Raw genomic sequence first — 16,018 nt, 5'->3', positions numbered from 1 at the left:
ATTTAATACAAGTGTTGAACCGAATCTCTGAGGCAAATTAATATCGGTGAGAATGGGTTTTAAGTAAAAAGTAAGATTATGAATGAAGATCACTAATAATAGTCACAGAAAATTGTTAATTTAACCAAATCTTCCACAATTTTATTCATCTGTAGACATCAGTAGCTGATAGAATTGCTATAGGCAACATTTTCCTATAATTGCTCATCCTGTCTGAGTAATATTCCTTTTGCTTTAAAAGTGTCCCCTCTTGGTTGAAACTGTGTGTTGTGACTCTGAATTAATTTTCTTCTGTGTAATAACGTAGTTTAATTAGTATTTCTGGGCTGAGAAATTATATGCAAAATACTCAAATAATTAAATGTACAGATAAAAATAATGCAGGATGATTTTGAAAAAAAATCTAAGAATAACAATAAGTGGATATTCACAGGTTTACTTTTTTTAATAGATTTATTTATTTGTATTGGAAAGGCAAATATACAGAGAGGAGGAGAGACAGGGAGGAAGATTTTCCGTCCAATGATTCACTCCCCAAGTGACCACAATGGTTGGTGCTGCGCCAATCTGAAGCCAGGAACCAGGAGCTCTTCCGGATCTCCCACGTGGGACAGGGTCCCCAGACTTTGGGCCATCCTCTACTGCCTTCCCAGGTCACCAGCAGGGAGCTGGATGGGAAGCAGATTAAAACTTACTCCCATATAAGATCCTGGCATGTGCAAAGTGAGGATTTTAATCACTACGCTATCGCGCCAGGCCCCACAGGTTTGCTATTAATACAGTAAATATGGTGATTAGAATTTTTAGTTACTTTTACAATCAGTTGATAGCAAAGAATTCAAAGTTCTGGCTTCTTAATTATGAGGAAAATCTTAACAGAGACTTGTTGCTGGAGAAGATGAATATTTCAATATCTCAAAATTATTGCTACAAGTTTTATTTGCAAGACTCATAGATGTAATATGCATTTTAACATATCCTGGAATTCTGCTAAAACCCTTATGCCCATTAACAAGATATTGTGCTGTAACATATGATCCTATATTTGCTGGTATGCACTATAAAGTGTTTTATATTAAGCGGTCCCATTGATTAGCAATGGAAATGGGCAAGGGGATTATTCTGACCTGACAGATTCCTCTTTTGAAGTCATGAGTACTTGGCCCAACTTACATTGTCAAGTATAGATTGTAATTTATTCAGACTTGGCTTTTGTTCTTTCCCAAACCCCCAACCTTAAAAACTACAGGGCAATATTAAGCATTTGAATTTATTAGCATCCATCAAAGAGTGTTTTTGGCAGCATTGTATCACAAAGATTGACATTGGAATATATAAAACAATACATATGCAAGCCTGAAAAGAAAGAAAATTTGATGGGAATGTCCATTATACATTTAAGCTATATATTTTTTGGATCAAATAAAATTATAGCGGCGCCATGCATAGTACTGTTGCTGAAGGCCATCATAAACCCTGCTTTTCATGGGGTTATATGGTCTTTTTTGTCATGATTTTTTTTTTTTCTGTATTTAACTTGTTAAACTACTGAGAGCAGCCTTGGAAAAGAAAGTTTTCTGGGTTTTTTTTTCCCTTCAATAAAAAATGTCTACCAAATCTATGTTTTAAGGTAGGTATCGTTAGAACCTTATTTTATTTTATTTTATTTTTTGTCTTTTTATAAAGCTTTATTTTCCATTTCACAGTTGCTCAGGTAGAGGGCTTCCTCCCTTGCCTCTTTAATTTTTCTGAACACAAAGTGAAAACTGAATAAAGGAAGCATGTGCCATTTGCTATTTCATTGTTGGCATCCGGTGGCCATCTCGACTATGTCAGAGGGACAAAAAGTAGGCACACATTTGCAATTTTTCCCATCCATACTCATATACAGATAGAAAACACATGGTGCATATAAGGAATTCTTTGATTTCTTATTTACCTAAATAAATTTCGATAAGTATCACATATATATAATTCCAATGGGTTATTATCCACTGGCTCAAGAACATTTGCAAGAATTTGGGAAAACTTCTATAGAATCTCATTTTAAACAGAGCATTTTCATTTTTCCTATAGGAAATGTGTCAATTGATTATAATTATCTCTTAGTTCACATTGTGTTTTTAAAAGAGAGACAAAGGGGCCCGGTGGTGTGGCCTAGCAGCTAAAGTCCTCACCTTGAACACGCCAGGATCCCATATGGGCGCCAGTTCTAATCCCGGCAGCTCCACTTCCCATCCAGATCCCTGCTTGTGGTCTGGGAAAGCAATCGAGGTTGGCCCAAAACCTTGGGACCCTGCACCCATGTGGGATACCCAGAAGAGTTTCCTGGATCCCGGCTTCGGATCGGCATAGCATCGGCCGTGGTGCTCACGTGGTGAATCATCGGACGGAAGAGCTTCCTCCCTGTCTCTCCTCCTCTCTGTATATTCGACTTTCCAATAAAAAATAAATAAATCTTAAAAAAAGTAAATAAAAGGGAGACAAACATAGTAAATTTACCATTAAGTTTCTTTATAAAAGCTATCATGCATTTGACATAGGGATAATGAGGCAAATTGGTAAACATTCTGTCATTCACCAACTTGTTACAATTCAGAATCATACAACTAATTTCAAAGACTACATACCTTGCTAAATTCATTACACATTTGTGAACTTTCAAAAAACAAGAACCCAGAAAAATTGAACATCTGAGTCATATTTGGAGTGATACTCCATAGGGACCATCTGCATATGCAGAAATATAGAAATGTATTTCCACACTGTTCAGTCAGGGTGTCAAAAGCTTAGCTAGTGATGGGTTTTATTTATTTGTTTAATTATGAATTAGACTCCACATATAAACTATCAAAACAAAATGAGCATGGCAAATCACATCAGCTAGTTATTTCACCTCTGATAAAATTTCTCGAGCAGTTAATCCTACTGTCAATTGCAAAACAGATTATAATTTTTCCTTCAACCTACTGTTAAAGTGATGTAATGTCATTTCACACATCACACCCAAGGGCACATCATGTCACTGACACTGAAGACGGTGCGTCTGGATAGAAGCTCCCTCGTGGTCTCTCCCTTCAGTATTACTTTGTTCTTTCTGTGTTACTGAAGAGTGTGGGCTGATAAAGCAAAAACCTTGTATTTCAATCTCTAATAGTCTTTCACCAATGAATGATAGCTTGTTTTTAAGGTTTATTTATTTATTTATTTACTTACTTATTTATTTGAAAAAGTAGCCCAAAAGGGGAGAGGGGTTGAGGAAGAGAGAGCAGAGAGAGAGAGAGAAAGAGAGAAAAATAAGAGAGAATCTTCCATCCCCTCATTACTTCCCTAACGGTCTACAAGATCTGGAGCTGGGCTTGCATGCTGACACTCTGCCACTTTCCCAGGCATATAATCAGGGAGTTGACTAAGCAGCTTACTAGATAATATATTGGAAAGTAGACCAGTCTGCTAGAAAAAAGACTTCCAGTCATTGTGATTTTTGCAGTATGCTTTTTGTATCTTCAAAAATATATAGATCTTTTCCTTAACTATTTTTAAAAGACTCATCCCTCCATTCTAAATCACATAGAGGCAAACACACACACACACACACACACACACACACACACACACACACACACGCACACGCACACGCACACGCACACATGGAGGGGGGTAGTAGAGGCAGTGAGAAAGAGAGAGCTACTCCATCTGCTGTGTCCCCATGCAAACAGCCCAAGCAGCCAGGTCTGAAACAGGCTGAAGTTAGGAGCAAAGAACTCCATCGTGGTCTGCCATGAGTGGCAAGAGCCCAATCTTTGCGCCATCATTCCCTGCCTCTCAATCAGTGCTAGCAGGGAGCTGGAGCATTCTAATATATACTGCTGGATTCACAGAGCTCAATCCACTGATCCACAATGCTGGCCCTCTGACTGATCATTTGTGATTCATTTTTGCCAATATTTACATCAGAACTAGTTGTGTCTAATTTAATTAATGAAATACAATTTCTCCTACAAGATTTCTGTCTTTTGATGTGCTATATACTTTTTCAGTATTTCTTCCGTTTCTTACATAAAATTCAGCACAAGGTTTTTAAAATTTGCCATTCCTTTGGATCATTAAGCAAGGATCAAACGAAAAGGATGAGTGTAAAGGCATTGTTGAGACAATTGGAAAAATTTAAGTACTGACAATTAAGTAGATTGATGAATTATTGTTACTTCCTTCACTGAAAATTCGACTGAGCTGTTATTGGATAATGCTATTGTTCATAAAAGAAATGTGCTTAAAGGTTGAATGATAAATTCCCACTACAAGTTTAACTCTCACATTCAATAAATATTATAAAATATTAGCAATTGATAAAAATTAGAATGTGTTTTTTGTTTGGAGTCAGAAATATTTCAACATTAACATTAGGATATGAAATAGGAAACACACTAAAGTGACTTCCAAAGAAGATCAGCACAAATTTACAAAAAATCTGAAATAACAGATGGGTTTTACCCGAATCTACTCAGGGCTGATAGTATGGCACAACAAGTTAAGCTCTCATTTAAGTCTCTATATATGATCATCAGTTTATGGGCTTGAATTTGCTGCTCTGCTCCCAATCCAACTCCCTGCAGATGGGCCAGGAAAGAACTGGAGAATGACCCAAGAATATCCAAGTAAAATATCCTGATGGAGTTCCCAGTTCCTAGCTTCAGGTTGGCCCAGTGCTAGTCTTTTGGTTAATTCATTAATGACACAGTAATTGAAAAGTCTTTCCCTCTTTCTCTCACAGACACACAGACACAGACACAGACACACACACACACACACACACACACACACACACCCCTTCTCTCATTCTCGGCTTCTCTACTTTTCAAATAAACATCACAGTACACATGAAAAATAAATAAATACATTGTTTTCATTCAAGAAAATTGATGTCAAGATATAGGAAATCAAACTACAAACCTTATTAGGCGAAGAAAATGGGCAGACATTCAATTAAAATACAGATGAAATAACATGTTTGTTCAATTTAAGGTGAAAAATTAAGCTACATGAATTTACTTTCAATAAGTCATGAACTGACTTTCATGTAGTAAATCTATTTGTTAAAAATATTATTTTATTATATTTGTGATAAACATAGCAATCTTCCATTGTGCTCTATGTATATTTTTATACTTATAATAGGTTTTTAATATAATTGAAGCTTCATAAAGTTAGGCAAAACACAGGAATAAAATGGAGATTTGTTTACTGTAGGAACAGTTGGGTTATATCACACATTTTCATAACTTTAGAAGCAAAATACATAAAGATGCTCTGGTATATGTTTTGGTTAATGTCTCCAGTCAATTAAGGCCTGTCTCAAAAACTTCATCCACATTTTCAGCATCACCTAGGGGACAGGAGATCAAGCCAAACAATGTTTTACTCCTTGGAAAGAGGACGATTTATATCTGAAACAAATATGCTTCTCACTGATTTGTTGTTTGAATGAAGCTGGGAATGACAACTTGACTTTATTAGGGTGAGTGCATGGTATGGATGTTAAACTGCCACACAGGGGATCTATATTCCTTATTGAGTACCTGGGTTCTGCCCTGACTCTGGTACTGCCTCCTGCTAAGACAAACTGTTAGAGACAGCAGGGATGGCTCAAATGAGATCTCCACCACGAGGTGAGATGGAGCTTGTGTTCGGGCTCCTGGCTTCAGAATGGTTCAACTCCAACTGTTCTTCAAGTTTTTGGCAAGCACACTAGATGATGAAAGGCATCTCTGTTTTCTTCTCTATTTCCATCTATCTTTGTCTTTCAAATAAAAACAACCCAAAATTTTAAAAATATATTACCATGGCTTAAAATTTAAAATAGACAGGTAAGACACATGTATATATTTTTCAAAAATGCAAAATTAATTACTGTGGAATTTTTATTACTATTGAAAGAATGTAAAGACCTAAATGTGGGGAAAATTATTCCAAAGAGTTATTTTACAAAGTATCTTAAAGAAATATTCAAATCAATATTGTTCTTCTGAAAACACTTCTTAATTTCTGTGTAAGGAATATATGAACAATAATAATTGTCTAGATGAATAATCTATTTCCAAGGCAAGTAGCATAACACATTCATGTAGCAGGAAGAAAAAAGTAACACAAGTGTTTAAATTGTCCAAAATATGTGAGGTGGGAAAAAGGAATTTATGAGAAATCATTAAACTCACCACTGTTACAAGTAGTCCAAAATTATTTCTGTAATTCTAAGTCTTCCATTTCAGAATTATTGATTAACCCAAATTTATTTAAATTAATCATTATAAAGGCTGATTTTTTTTTAATTAGAAAGATTTATAATTAAGGCAGTAGAGACAACAGGTTAGCGGTGCATATTGTATGTGCTGGAAATCAGAATGCATATGAAAATGAAAAAATACGACTAAACTCTGCATGCCAATAAGTGGCATATGTTTATCACCTCTAAAGCTCTTCTTTTGTAAACTCAACAAATTGTATTGAGCAGGAAAACCTTTTTAAAGTCATTGTTCCCTTGATTATTTAGATTTATTTTTTAGCTTTTTTTATTACATGATTATTTCTTAAAAGGTAGAATTAGATTGTTAATATGTGTCTATCTTGTATTTGTTTATGATTTCACAAAATCCCTGATTTGTTTGTGCATGTTTTTACAAATAATTGGAGATTGCTTATAAAATAAACTACTTCTGTTACATAATAAATGGCATTTAGGATCTTATTCCTAGTAACTACTAATGTGTAATTAACTCTAGGCAAAATAGTTTGTTAACAGAAATACAAAAAATGGAATAGTTACGCATTTTTTTAGAACATCACAGAAGCATATGTAATACCTGAATGCCATGTATATTAGGCTAATGAAATATATGAGTCCCATCCTTGATTTTTGCGTATGTATACTTTTATGTAAAGGATGAGTAACATTTTTGGGGAAATTGTGTATGTTATTAACTGATTTTTGGATGTATGAGTTTCCTAAAATACAGAAAAATGTAATCCAAGAAAATAATAATAATGCACTTTATGAATAGTAAAAATTTTAAAACTTTGCTTTTTTAATTAAGAGTGAAAGTATGTAATTGGTTGTAATTGTATCTTTTCAAAAGTTATTTAATGAAATTAAGTGGTGATTTATATAACAATTTGACCTATTAGAGATATCTATCTCTGTATAAATATATACATATAAAAACCACTTTTTCATACACGTATGCTTGCTAGTGATTATATATATATATATATATATATATACATATATTGCCTGCTACATATCTTCCCAATTCATTAGCATATACACAGTGACTTCTAATATATTATGTAAAATATAGATCACATATATTAACACCTCTGGCAAATGATAATACATCTTAGAATTTTATGGTTAATAGTTTACATTTTGTTTACTAATTTATTTGATGACAATTTGGTAACTAATATGATATTGAAATATCTTAAAAATTAGTGAAGTAGAAATTAAAATAAGCTTATTTTCTTGGAAATGCTATTAATATTTTTATATATTTCTGTAAAAGAAATATAGTGTGAATTTTTTTGAAAACACATTGCATGAACTAATTTCACTTTCATTGCATAAAATGAATTTCTTTTATGTTTGAGAGGCAACAAGATAGGCAGCAGACAGAGAGCTCCAGTCTCCTGATACACTTTGCAATTCCCATCATTGGCTGGGATCATAGTCCAGGGCAACAAACTCAGGGTTCCACATATATAACAGGAAGGAGCATTAGCAGGAAACCGCAGCTAGGAATTTAACCCAGGGACTTCAATATGAGACACAGGTATCTGAAGGCAACACCTTAGCTGCTAAACATTCCTGCAAAACATTTTCTTTTAAATTCCATTTGCCATGAACTTTTTGAAGTTCCCTCATAATATTCTCACCCAACATTATCACACAAGATAATGTTAAAACACATAGGGGTAGTCTCAGTATCTTAAGAGTTTCTGTTCCCAGCAGTAAAAGGAGAAACCTTGTCAAACTCTGTTAAGTATATGGTGGGAAACAAATCTCAGATGTTCTGTGTTTATTCTGTTTTCTTAGTTTCTGATTTGTATTCATCACAAAAGGAACAAGATGCTGTTTCTTACCATTTATCTATTCAGCGTACCATTATCTATTCAGAGGCCAGTTCTTAGTCATCTATTTAAGTGCCATCGTGGTGTACTGGTATTAGATATTTGATTTGGTTTTGCGAAGAATGGCTAAGAGTATATATATGCAGCATGAGAACTAGGGAGATGCAATTGTGGATGATGGCTTTGGGAATCATGTGATACAGTGATTTTACAACTGATGAAGAAGATGCCATAACCGAGAAGATGGTAAAATATTCTGATGCATTCTACTATTTGGGCTATGTAAAAATTGATGAGTTTTGGGAAATGTACCAGATATCTCTGATCATACTGGAAAATTGAAGAGCTCAGTGACAGATGAAGTTCATTTTGACAAATATACATGAAGGAATACTGAATATATATATATATATATACATATATATGTACATGAATGTACAGAAGGAATACTGAATATATATAGATATAGATAATATATATATTATAGATATAGATATCTATATCTATATAATATATCTATAATATATATCTATATATCTATATATATCTATATATCTATATATCTATATATATCTATATAATATATCTATATAATATATCTATATATAGATATAATATTATATATTATATCTATATCTATAATATATATCTATCTATATCTATAAGATATATATATATATATATGTATAAGATCTAATCTCTCCATGTCTGTGGGATCCTGACTGTACCAATCCAGCTCTGACTGGTATAACAATCATGGTAATCCAGAGGATGGAAGGTCTCTCTCTTTATTAAACCTAACCTTTAAATAAAAAAAAAAATAAAAACTTCCAAATTTAGGTTGGTTCACACTCCCTGAACCTAGGTGATTGATTCTGGATGTATATTGTCAAGATCTCTTTGTGACCTAAAATAAAATGATTATATTAACATATTAAGACTATCCAATCCATTACTTTTTAAACATTAGATAGAACTAGCAAGGAACATATTTAGATACATGACACAGTTTCTTAAACAGAAGCATATGCCTAATAAATTGTTGACTGACATGAAACAAATATATTGAGTTTGTTCAAAATGAGTAAATATGGCAATCATCTCAAAGTGTTTTTGACTCAACCAAGTAAAATGAGGTGAAATCAAGGATCGTTGACAAAAAAGACATTCTTTTAAAAGCTGAATGAAATTAGTTATTCTGTTAAGCAAAAATTAAAACATTATGTATAATTTTATGAAGAGATTATAACACTTTTGATGTATTAAGATTAAAAATAAATTTTAGGGTAAACATTTTTGTAAGTTTATTTTACAACTCATGAGAAACTTTATCAAAAAGTCATGATTTGCTTAAGACAGGGCTAAGATTCATTCCAGGAATTACAACACAAAAATTTAAAATTATGTTACACATTTCATTACCACTAAATATGATTTAGTAGTCTATACAGAAATAAACCTAATAGCAATTATATTACATGCATTTATATATTATTACTAGATATGTTAACTTGCATATTTGCTTAGCTGTTTTTGCAGTAAGTATATATTATATAGGTATTATTGCTAAGTAACATTGTATATATCTCACTAGGCATGCATTTTTTTTTTTTACTCTGTGTCACTGCTTGTCGTTACTAATAGTATTTTCTGAGTATATTTATTATATGATTTCCAGATGAACAATTCAGTAGGGTAAATATTTTGCTTTCAACTTTGTAACATTTAGAGCTTAATAACTTGGTGCTAGAACAGTTTGCTTCTGCAAGGGGGTCTTTATTTTGGGAAGCAGAGTTTAGAAAACCTACTTCAAGCATCTCTTTGTAAGAGAAGTAACATATATTCATAATGTAGATTATCATGATCCATTCAAGTATATTTTTGTATTTTAAAAATTTTTTAAGGAAAATGTATGTTTGCTTACAGCCTCAGCATTAAAGTATAGACAGGCTATGTAATTTTGTATCATTTCAAGATGCCACTTGAGATTTCCAGGACACTGTGTAAGAATTTGTTTGGATCTATGTAAGAGCAAAATTCTGCAAATATGCCATCCATGAACATTTCCAAAATGTTGGAGAGTTCAACAGTGCCCGAGGAAGCTCAGAGAAACTGTAATTAATGAAATAGTAGTGATGAGAAATGAATGAAATACATGAAACACTGAGGAGAAAAAGAAGTTTTTCAATAACATATCAAAACTCTGTTCCTCTGAATGCCACCTGTTCTCTCAAGATGTTGAACAGAAGGCTTCTGTGGGGATGCCCCAGTCACGAGCATAATGTTGAAAGAAGGCACCTGAAACTATGATTGAAGTCCCCCTCACACAGCTGCACTGCCCCCTGGCTCTTAGCCCTTCTAGATGCGAGCTCTGCCTAACAATAAATCACTTCTACAGCACTGCACTTAAAGCACACCATTCGAGCACCCTGTTTCCTTTTTATTGAAGAGTTTGTCCAAGGGAAAAAGAATAATATCGGGCACAGGACTGAAAATCATAGGTGGTTTCATCTGTGTCCAGAGGCACTTCTTTGCTCCTGTAAGACACAACCACAGTATAAGAGAGCTGAAAATATGCAATAATTCTGAGTCTCTAGGAATGTTATTCTTCCAAATCCTGATAAGGTGTTCTACCTACTGGGATAGTGCTATTTTAAAATAACATCTTGTTAAAAATAGAAATTACGGTAATGATCAAAAGAAAACAAAAAAGCAAATAATCTTTGAAAAAGAATTACTTGTATGGAAGAGGATGCCGGCATGTGCTTGTAGTAACCACGGTAATGTGTGTTTGGGGAGACTGCTCATATCTCTTTAACCAGAGATTCATAGGAACCTTTCAGTAGCAATATATGTGTTCAAAAGTTTTACTCTTTTCTTTCATTTTCAGTTCTTCCAAGAATTCTGGATTTCAGGCAAATAAATGAAGACATTTTTGTTTGATCTGTTCAACATATCTTACTGCCAGAAGAATAGTCTCACCTTGCCTTCCTTTAAAATAAGTAAGGAATCCAACTTCAAGGACATTTTAACTAATTATAGAAGGGTATTTATGAATGAATGGATAAACAGCATTGCTGCAATCTCCTTACACTGAAATCACAGTGAAAAGTAACAGGTTTGGAGAAAAAAATCAGAGGTAAAATGAATTCTTTAAGTTTGGGTCTCGTTTCTCACAGAGAAAAGAAGTGATAAATATAGTTATGTGTTCAAAACTATGATTTCTTTGTGTAATTTATTTTAGAGTATAATTTACTCAATAAAAAATAAATCTGTTTTTCATGAGAGCAGAATTCTCTCTCCCCACTTTTTGATTTTACAGATTTCATGACCCACAAACCATTGTAAAATATATGCTTGATTTATAAGCAGATGAATGGTCAAATGAATGAGTAAATGATTAATGTTACTGAAGGAAAATTAAAAATATCATTTGCTGTGAGATAAAGGGAAATTATTACAGAGCAAGTCAAAAGTCCTGATAATAAAGGCACTATCCAACCACGCCCATCAAAAACAAAATTCCAGAGCAACTCTTATTTACATTAATATTTACATTTACATTAATTTTTTATTTACATTATTATTTACATTAATATTATTTACATTAATGTAAATCAGCTTTTTTGTTGTTGTTGTTATTTCATTTTGTGACACAGTTTCATAGGCTCTGGCTTTCCCCCAATGCCTCTCCAAGCACTCCCTCTACATTGCATTACTCCATATTGTTGCAGCAGTGCAGTTCATAACCATTCGTGAGTCCTTCATTGCGAGCATGGACCATGCAGAGAGTTCAGCATCTTATTGTCCGGATGAATTCAACAGTTTCCTTGGTAGACCATTCTTGGTCTGAAATTAGAGCTGGCAGAATATCATCCCCTCCAATGCAAAGCCACTACACAACTTCAACAACAGGAAGAAACATGGAAATTTACAACATCATGAAGTTAATTGCCATGGTATTGAGTGAACAATACGTTAGAAAATGCAAGCTCTTAATCACATCCTGCGACTACTTCAATGACATTTCAATTTTAGTTTATACCTAAGCAATTGCTATATACCTTAAAACGGTTATAGGGTACTATTCAATTGTCTTGTGTGTATTTTCATTGTTATATTTAGCAGCTTATAGTATTCAAGAATAATTTTTTACTAAACTTGGTGAATTTTAGGATAATCCAAAGAGGCTTATAACTCTAACAAGTTATATGTTAATGATTGAGGAGCAGAACAGTTGTAGGAGGGTGTGCAGAGAAATCTTCAATACCTTAGTGAGGAGTGACTGATCTTTGTGTCTTATCTAATAAGGCATATGGGAGTCCAAGCTGACATTTTCCTGTCTGTTCTAAGCTTTCCTTATTGGTCTCTGTCTGTCTATCTGATCTAATTTTAGGGGCTCTGGAGCAACCCTGATGGTCATTGCAAGAGAAAGTGAGGATCCAAAGCTGGAACTAAGAAAGGACCAGAGAAAACTCTTCACCCAAGTCCTGAAGGAAGTTGACTGTTCTTCTGTTTCTGAGGACCACTCAAGGCTCCTGACTGTTGTTCCGATGTCATTAGATCCTGTGATGAAGAATCTGGGCTTCTTCCATTCCATTTGGGATATCTGATAGGGAATGTTTGACCTCAGAGTTCTCAGCCTACAAGGGCACTCCAATTCTCAGTGCTCTCCTTGGCAGTTGGGATATAGTCCTTGGTGAGGTACTAGTGGTCTCAGGGGTTGGGATACAAGCCTCCTCCTGTCCTCCTGTTCCACTCTGGGGTTCCCTCTTGCTCTGTGCATATGACCTCCTGTTAAGAGGCTGTCAGGATCACTCCTGGATCCCACTGTATGTCTTTATAGTTATGGCTAATGTCTAATGCAGATTCAAGTTTGCTGTCTGTAAACCAGGGTCATAAGCTTTTATGTTTAAGAGGGAAAATATATTTAGAAATATAGAAATCTCCCTGTAATTTCTGATTCCTGGACATTAGCATATTTTGGCATTTTTTGGGTGTTCATTGGTTTCACAGAAAATCATTTGCATTTCTTGTTTTTTAATGTTGACTTTCTACACTGCACAATTCCTTTTTTTAAAGATTCATTTTATTTTTAGTGCAAAGTCAGATATACAGAGAAGAGGAGAGACAAAGTGGAAGTTCTTCCGTCCGATGGATGATTCCCTCCCCAAGTGACCACAATGGCTGGAGCTGAGCCAATCCAAAGCAGGAGCCCAGATCTTCTTCCAGGTCTCCCACACAGGTGCAGGGTCCCAAGGCTGTGGGCCATCTTCAATTGCTTTCCCAGGCCACAGTCAGGGAGCTGGCTGTGAAGCGGGACTGCTGGGATTAGAACCGGCGACTATATGGGATCCCAGCGCTTTCAAGGTGAGGACTTTTATGTTTAGGCCATCTCACCGGGCCCTACATTACACAATTTCTCTGTACATCAGAGAGATGGGAAAGATACAGCGAGAGAAAGAGAGCATTCTTTCTTACTGGTTCATTGTGCAAAACACTACAAGCATCCAGGACCAAAACCGGGAGCTGAAAACTAAATTCAGGCCTGCTATACGAATGAGGAAACCTAATTACTTCAGTTGTAATTACTGTATCCCAGAGCAGTAAGACGGAATCAGGAGTACATTTAGGAATTGGGCCCCAGCTACTATAACACAAGTCGTGGGACTTAACAGGCAAAGTAACCAACACAGTAAATGTCAAACTCTCCCCAGAAACTTGAGGCACATTATGCAACACTGTTATTGTTTCCTTTTAAATTAAGTTTTGTGCCCAGTGCAGCATCCTAATGGCTAGGTTCTTGCCTTGCATGCACAGGATCCCGTGAGGGCACATGTTTGTGACCCGGAGGTCCTGCTTCCCATCCAGCTTCCTACTCATGGCTTGGGAATGAAATCAAGGATGACACAAAGCCTTGGCACCCCTGTACTCACATGGGACACCGGAAGAAGTTCCTGGCTCGTGGCTTCAGAAGGACTCTGCTTGGCTCTGGCCATTGCTGCTGCTTTTTGAGTGAATCATTGGATGGAAGACCTTCCTCTCTGTCTTTTTCCTCTCAGTATATCTGACTTTCCAAAAAAAAATTAAATCTTTGAAAAAAATCAAATTTTATATTGTTGTCAGATTTATAATTGTCCTGGTATTTTATAGTGAAATATCAACAAATGTTATCTCTGCACCTGAACACCTTCAATTATTTATCCAAGTCTGCATAACTCAATGGAAGCTTTACTTTAAAATATCCAGTTGGCAAGATGTTCATATTTACTTTCCAATTTTGCAATTATTATAACTAAGTCCAGAAACAGCAGACTGAGAGGGAGACTTGAATTTGAAAATTTAAGCCTCTCCTGTACTAGTAATCTTGGATGATACAGATAATCTCTCATAGCCGATTCATTTAATGTAAATGAAGATTATAATGTTAGCTCTAAAAAACCCTACTACTAAACGCAGGTGATGTACAGACACACGTGGCAGACATTAGTCACTCATGTTTGTGGACATTCTGCAAAAGAACTTTGCTTTTTGCTTATTAAGTTACCTTAACATAGGAGTCATTGCTAAATGACAACAAGGAAGAAGGAGCCAATTTTTGCAGTTGGCATTTTAATTCATTTGTCACAATATTAATTATCTCAACTATAAGATAACTTTCATTTTTCAAATATGTTCAGGATTAAATGAGATATCATAGTCAAACACTAATATTAAATCTTTGTTATGAAAAGTGAATAGCTTTAAATAAATTCCAAACCCAATGATAACGCACTAATAGTGAATTCTCATAGATTTGTTAATTATTGATTATTGATTTATCATGTGGCTTTGCTAATAAAGGCAGTGTTTATTCGTTGGGCTAACTCAGGGATTGAAAGAGAAATCAAAATGTGATAATTTATTTTCTTACAGTTTTTGAGCTATGATTTTGGAGAATACTACAGCAACTTGTCCTTTATGTTTCAACATAAGCAAGAAAAGTCTGTAAATGTCATTCTCTGATAACCATTTCATGGAACTATCAAATGCTGATGAACGTATTTTAGGGAGCAAAATTTTAAAACAGTTAATGAACACTAAAAGGATATTTTAGTCCTTCTTTCCAGAGTTATGACAACATTTACATGAAATAGCCAAAAAAAAAAATCACATTTCAATTCATTCAGTCCCATTGTGGAAAGGAAGTGAATGAGCTTAGTGAATTTTGCAATTAAATGCTTTAAAAAAAAAGTCAATAATTTCCAGCATTCATATTTTTTAATTTTTTTGTTTTTTGTGAAAGATTTGTGATTTCAGTACAGGTATTTAGACAAGATAAGTAAACTCACTGGTTCTGAGCCCACACAGATTTGTCATGCCTTCCATCACACATCTACACAATTTCAGGATTGAGGTGTGAGGTTGACAATGCCAGAGACGTCTTTGTGCTGTATGCATGAACTGACACCATCACACTACGAGTACATTGCTGCACTTGAACTACAATGGGCCTGTTTTTCAACAATTACAATTTAGTCACGCATCAATACATTTTTAATTAAAAGTGTGTGGCAGGCACAATACTGGAGCACACCAAATGCTTTCCTCAAACATCCTATCTCTTCCAAGATAGGTCATCAGAATCTTGTCTCTGTTAGCTAGTAACAGAATATTTTTTCTTAGGCGTTTGATTAGATATCTAAAAGCTCCGTACTTCACTGCTCCATTTTGGTGGTAAATTTGCCATCACAGCAATGCTATGTGAGTACATCAAAATAAACATTTTGTCTCGGCAGTCACAGTCAGTTCAGAAGTTTTTTTTTTAATTGTTATTATTTTTAGTGTTCATAATGGGTATCAGAAATCAACAGTAGTATGAATTGTGGAAACAGCCGTCTGTGGGTGTTTCAGA

Source organism: Ochotona curzoniae, unplaced genomic scaffold (genome assembly GCF_017591425.1).
Source record: "Ochotona curzoniae isolate NIBS_2020 unplaced genomic scaffold, NIBS_Ocur_1.0 contig_2210, whole genome shotgun sequence".
Classification (NCBI taxonomy): Eukaryota; Metazoa; Chordata; class Mammalia; order Lagomorpha; family Ochotonidae; genus Ochotona; species Ochotona curzoniae.
The sequence above is the reverse complement of the archived record's forward strand: the minus strand, read 5'-3'. Positions refer to the sequence as shown.